This window comes from Schistocerca piceifrons, chromosome 1 (genome assembly GCF_021461385.2).
Source record: "Schistocerca piceifrons isolate TAMUIC-IGC-003096 chromosome 1, iqSchPice1.1, whole genome shotgun sequence".
NCBI classification, from domain to species: Eukaryota; Metazoa; Arthropoda; class Insecta; order Orthoptera; family Acrididae; genus Schistocerca; species Schistocerca piceifrons.
This window is the reverse complement of record NC_060138.1, coordinates 742003469-742009941: the sequence shown is the minus strand read 5'-3', so window position 1 is coordinate 742009941 and position 6473 is coordinate 742003469. Positions and strand designations below refer to the sequence as shown.

At 42.0% G+C, this 6473-nt stretch overlaps 1 pseudogene; it reads left to right on the top strand.

Moving 5' to 3' along the window:
* The first annotated feature begins 5863 nt into the window (after positions 1-5863).
* LOC124724005 lies at positions 5864-5981 on the top strand (annotated as a pseudogene).
* Positions 5982-6473: the final 492 nt, after the last annotated feature.

Sequence of the window (6473 nt, the reverse complement as noted above, 5' to 3'; positions counted from 1 at the left end):
TTTTTCGCATTACGTGCTCTTACACCAGTTTTGGAACACAGTGAACTAGCTACCATGGAAGATTTAGTTCGAGACATTATTACACATTTAGAGGCCCTCCAAAAAAAGTTACGAGTAGTACTTTTCTGGAGATTAGACAAAATGTGACAGGATAAGAAATTCATTTTCTGGGAACACCCCAGAAGAAGTAATCACGAAACAAACTTTCGTCGACGTGGCCAGCAACAAATGAATGGGAAATACTTTCAAAAAGAAAACACTGTTTTCTTTCTGAATGGGAACAAAAACCGAACACAGCACCCTTCTCTTTTGAAACAACCAATCCAATTTTAGGTGCCGTCTGTTACTGCTTACATTTGCGAATGTGGATTTTCTGAGTTGTGCATTAAAAAGAAATACAGAAACAGAGAAAGAGTTGTGAGTGAAGCAGAGCTCAGTCGAGCCAAACTTAAAATCTCTGTTTAAGGATAAACAGCAACATGCTTCCACCTGAAACGTGTAGATGTTACCCATCAAAATCTAAATCTGAAAACCTTCTCGTTACCATTTTTGAAGTTTGTTTTAGCAATGAAGATAGATTTGATCCGGTTGTTTTTTTTTTCTTACTGTCATTTACTATACTTGATGTTAAGTTCATCACTCTCTTACACAACTGTTTTCTATTTGCGATGTAAAAGTTTAATATACAGGGTGTCCCGTTTATCTTGCTCACCCAGAATATTTTTTTCTGAGGTGTTAAATGAAAAATTGTTTCAACCAATGTTTTTCTTTCTTAAATAATTTGATAGTTCTTGATGAGGGTGCACGTTGTATGTATCCCCACAGATGTAGGAGATTCACGGTGGAGGTTAAGTTTTTTAAATGGAACTATGTACATTTTATTCAAGAATACACCCAATTTCTCCAAGAGTTATTAAAAAATCTATCACACTGTATCATTTCATGTACGAGACTAGTAGATATGAAAATGATAAATGATACACAACCCGTCTAATTTAAATATTAGTACAGTGCATTTCATTAACAAAATCATTTAACTCCTTTAAGGCGCGTTTAAACATTTTACATACTACCAGTAAACATTCAGTGCAGCAGTACTGCACTGTACAGTAATTTGATCGTGTTATTGTACACTGCCGTTTTACAGTACTTATGACAATGCAGAAGTAACATGGCCCTTTGTATAACTTTTACCATGATGCTATCACTACATGGAAAACAGAACTTTTACATTATATGCTCGAAATGGTGACTATTGGTATTCATACATAAGGTCATTGTGTGGATGAAGGAAGCCCTACATGTGCTATAACTTCCTGTGCAAGTATCAATAATGCTTTACCGCGTGTCCTCGGGTGTTGTTGGAACATTTTGATAGACAGCAACCTTGACTGCTCCGCACAGGAAAAAGTCCAGCGGTGTAAGGTCCGGAGATCGAGCAGGCTAACTAACTGCTCCACCACTTCCAACCCACCTACCAGGATATTTACGGTCCAGAATTCGCTGTACCCCAAAGGGGTTATGTGCAAGGCATCCATCAGGATGGTACGACCATGACAATCCTCTGATTCACATGTACGTTGTCCAAGAGAACAGGAAGTTGCAGCATTAGAAAATTGTAGCGAAATGCAGGAAGATCTGCAGCGGATAGGCACTTGGTGCAGAGAGTGGCCACTGACCCTCAACATAGACAAATGTAATGTATTGCGAATACATAGAAAGAAGGATCCTTTATTGTATGATTATATGATAGCGGAACAAGCACTGGTAGCAGTTACTTCTGTAAAATATCTGGAAGTATGCGTACGGAACGATTTGAAGTGGAATGATCATATAAAATTAATTGTTGGTAAGGCTGGTGCCAGGTTGAGATTCATTGGGAGCGTCCTTAGAAAATGTAGTCCACCAACAAAGGAGGTGGCTTACAAAACACTCGTTCTACCTATACTTGAGTACTGCTCATCAGTGTGGGATCCGTACCAGGTCGGATTGACAGAGGTTATCTGGTAAGCGAGATAGCGTTACGGAGATGTTTAGTAAATTCATGTGGCAGACTCTGCAAGAGAGGCGCTCTGCATCGCGGTGTAGCTTGCTGTCCAGGTTTCGAGAGGGTACGTTTCTGGATGAGGTATCGAATATATTGCTTCCCCCTACTTTACCTCCTGAGGAGATCACGAATGTAAAATTAAAGAGATTCGATCGCGCACGGAGGCTTTCCGGCAGTCGCTCTTCCCGCGAACCATACGCGACTGGAACAGGAAAGGGAGGTAATGACAGTGGCACGTAAAGTGCCCTCCGCCACACAGCGTTGGGTGACTTGTGGAGTATAAATGTAGATGTAGATGTAGAAGAGTGTGTCTTAAAAAGTCGGGGATATTGTTAGCCATTTTCAAAGAAAGGTCCGATAATGGTATCTCCAATAATTCCACACCAAACATTATCGTTCCATTGACGTTGGTTGATGCACTACCTGTCGGACTTATCGTGAATTATTGATGGACCAGTAAGTCATATTTCTCGCACTGACGTTTCCTTTGTTGGAAAATGACGCCTCATCTTTAAAAAGAACATCTGAGAAGATATTAGGATTAGTCAGAAGTTGTTTCTCAGCCCACCGACAAAGTTGAACCGTATTGTTTAAGTCATTTTCATGAAGTTCTTGGTGTAAATGAACATGGTAAGGATGGAATTTACGCAGAATGCGATGTGGAGTTGTTTTCGAGACACCAACTCAGTGCTGAATTCGCCGTTTGCTCACTTGAGGATTCACGGCTACGGGAACGAGCATAGCGACCTCATCAGCTTCGTCTGTTCGTTTTCTACGGTAATTTCGAGGTCTTGCATTTAAGCTCCCGTTTTTCACGTAAACGAGAAATAAGACGACCAAACATCCAGCGAGAAGGCGATGGCTTGTCAGGGAATCGTGTGCTGTACACTAGTTGTGTCGTAACAGAATTTCGCCCGCCTACAGCAAATTACAGTACAGGTATGTACAGCAGAGTACAAGACAGACACAATAACGTAATAGTCATAATGTTCTCTAACAGGACTGAACATAAAAATTCAAGTCACTAAATAATTTCGTGTCAACGTACGTACTTTATCCGTAAATCAGCAGCATTTCTACCTTACCGTCATGTGCGTATATCATGCACCTTTACTCACACACACACAAAAAAAAAGTATCCAAAACGTGTACTACCGCCGTTGTGTTATTAAGTTACTCTGATGCACGACTACACTGGTATGCAGTGTACTGTACGCTAAAGCAACAACGAATGCGGTGTGCGAGGGGAGAAGAATACCAGTGTTTACGTGAATCGGAAATCACAAACCCCACACCACTACCACAGCACTACATTGGGTACGCAATGTGTACAATCTATTCTAGGCAGTAAACAGCTCGGTTTATTTCCAACCCGTGTACTCTTTAGCGTTTGTACAGCTACGTTTTATTCACAAAAATGGTACAGTGTAATTCATTTTTGAATAGTTCTTGGAGAGAGTAAGTATATTCTTGAATAAAATGCACGTGATTCGATTTAAAAATTTTAACCTCTACGCTATGTCTCCTACACCTGTGGGGATACATAAAACGTACACCCTCAGCAGGAACTATCCAATGATGTTAAAAAACAATGGTTCAAACAACTTTTCATTTAATGCATCAGAAAAAGTTGTTTTGCGTGATCAGGAGAAATAGGACACCCTGTATATTTAAAATGTTATTCCTCTCTTACTCACTGAACATTTGTATCAGAACGAGCTTAATTTAATTTAACATTATTTACCACTAATTAGTGCCACATGTGAGCATGAACGACTGTAAAGAAGTGCCTCCACGAAACCTTGTTACTTGACTGTTTCAAATTGCTAACCCACGTAGTAATTCATCAGCTGCAGCAAGATGGTGAAAATCATTACTTCCGTACTGTTCAAATGGTTCAAATGGCTCTGAGCACTATGGGACTTAACTTCTGAGGTCATCAGTCCCCTAGAACTTGGAACTACCTAAAACTAACTAACCTAAGGACATCACACATATCCATGCCCGAGGCAGGATTCGAACTTGCGACCGTAGCGGTCGCGCGGTTCCAGACTCTAGCGCCTACAACCGCTCGTCCACTCCGGCCGGCCCGTACTATTCCTCGCAACTGCTGCAGTCGTGGCTCAACTTTTCGGACCAGCCTTCCTTCACACCCAGCGTTCATCATAAAGTGAACAAGTTGTAGTGGTACACGCAAATTTCTAAAACTGAGAACCCCTGCTCTGGATCATTACCGAAGTCAGTCTGTGAAATTTTTAAACTCCTTCATTCTATGCAATTTCTCAATTTTCACATTACCCATTAGAAAACATAGGTTGTAGAAAATCGCCTTACTTAGAATACTTTCATTCTTTTTCCTTAACACACAGCATTCATGATTATTTTAGCCCTTTAATGTCACAACATTTCAACACAAAACATCTCACATGTTCATTGTGTCTTTTTAGGAACTATAGCGAAGCACACAGTTCAGAAAGGAACTTCATAAGGATAAATTAAGTAATGTTTTCAAAGTAAAGTACTTAGAGTGGAATCACCCAATGATGACCTTAAAGAAAGTGGTAAAGATTTAAAAAATACAGCTAAATAGTTAGATTTTCACTTCTTGTTCTCAGTCTGATGTACTTAGTTCACAAGACAGTTACGATTGTGTTAACGTTCTTCCAACTCAACCTGTGAAAAGTAACATTTCTTCCTTTGTTGACAGGAGTAACTAAGCGATTCTGGCCAGTTTGAGATATTAACCAATAAATAGGCAACTAAGCTTAGAAAGAAAGGGTTTGAAATATGCTGTCGCATAAAATGCAGTCTGCAAGCACTAACACCCAACTTTCCAGATGTCAGACACTCAGATCGGTAGCAAACGTCCCCGGCACGAATCTGCCCTGCGGATTAGTGTCGAGGTCCGATGCGCCGGGCAGCATGTGGACGGTTTTTAAGGCGGTTTTCCATCTGCCTCGGCGGATGTGGGCTGGTTCCTCTTATTCCCCCTCAGTTACACTATGTCAGTGATTGCTGCGTAAACACTGTTTCCACATACGTGTACACGATAATTACTCTAACACGAAATATTTGGGGTTACACTCGTCTGGTATGAGACGTTCCCAGGCGGGATCCACTGAGGGCCGAACCGCACAATAACACTGGATTCGGTGTGGGGCGGCGGTGGGGTGGGTGGAATACGGTGGCCTGTTGTGGGGTTGTGAACCACTGAGGGCTATGGCGGGACGAAGCCTGTCCGTCGTTTCTAGATCCAGGGTTTAAATGTACAATACACAAAGTGTATACTAAAAGCATGTCTATGAGCCAATCAATTAAAGATCCCGTGTAGGTGGAATGGTAGAGCATTAGATTCTCGTATCAGAGGTACAATGTTGAAAGCCCACTGGTTACAAACTTTATTAATTGTTTACACGTGTAACTGTCATATGTGAGAACATATTCCTCACATATAAAAGGACATTTAGGAGTTTGTGGCAATGTTCTTTTGGTACTCTGGTTTCACTTCGTTAGTTGAAAGTAGCAAACCTGTGGAGTACATTTGTATAGTCATGTTCGACAGAACATCACACTTTTCTAAGCAAGTGTACTCTATAGGTTTGCTACTTTCAACAAACGAAGTGAAAGCAGACTACCAAAAGAACATTGCTGCGAACTGAGAAAAGTACTTTTACATTTCAGGAAAACTTTCTCCCATATAACAGTTTAACGCGTAAGCAGTTAAAAAAATTGTAAACAGTGGAGTTTCAACACGGGACCTGATCTTTGAATCAGTTGCTCGCAGACAGGCTTTTCGTATACTCCGCAGTTCTGGTAGGCAACGGCCTTGCCACAGTAGATACACCAGTTTCCACCAGATCGCTGAAGTTAAGCGCTGTCGGTTATGGCCGGCACTTGGATGGGTGACCGTCTGGGACGCCATGCGCTGTTGCCATTTTTCGTGGTGCACTCAGCCTCGTGATGTTAACTGAGGAGCCACTCGACTGAATAGTAGCGGCTCCGGTCTAAGACAACCATCATAACGACCGGGAGAGCGGTGTGTTGACCACATGCCCCTCCTATCCGCATCCTCAAAAAATGGTTCAAATGGCTCTGAGCACTATGCGACTTAACTTCTGAGGTCATCAGTCACCTAGAACTTAGAACTAATTAAACCTAACTAACCCAAGGACACCACACACATCCATGCCCGAGGCAGGATTCAAACCTGCGACCGTAGCGGCCGCTCGGCTCCAGACTGTAGCGCCTAGAACCGCACGGTCACTTCGGCCGGCCCGCATCCTCAGCTGAGGATGACACGGCGGTCGGATGGTACCGATGGGCCACTTGCGGCCTGTAGTTCTTGTGTTACTTTTAATTACCGTCTATGCATGTTTTACTACTACAGCATACAGTGTGAACTAAATCGGTTTCTTGGTTGATACTC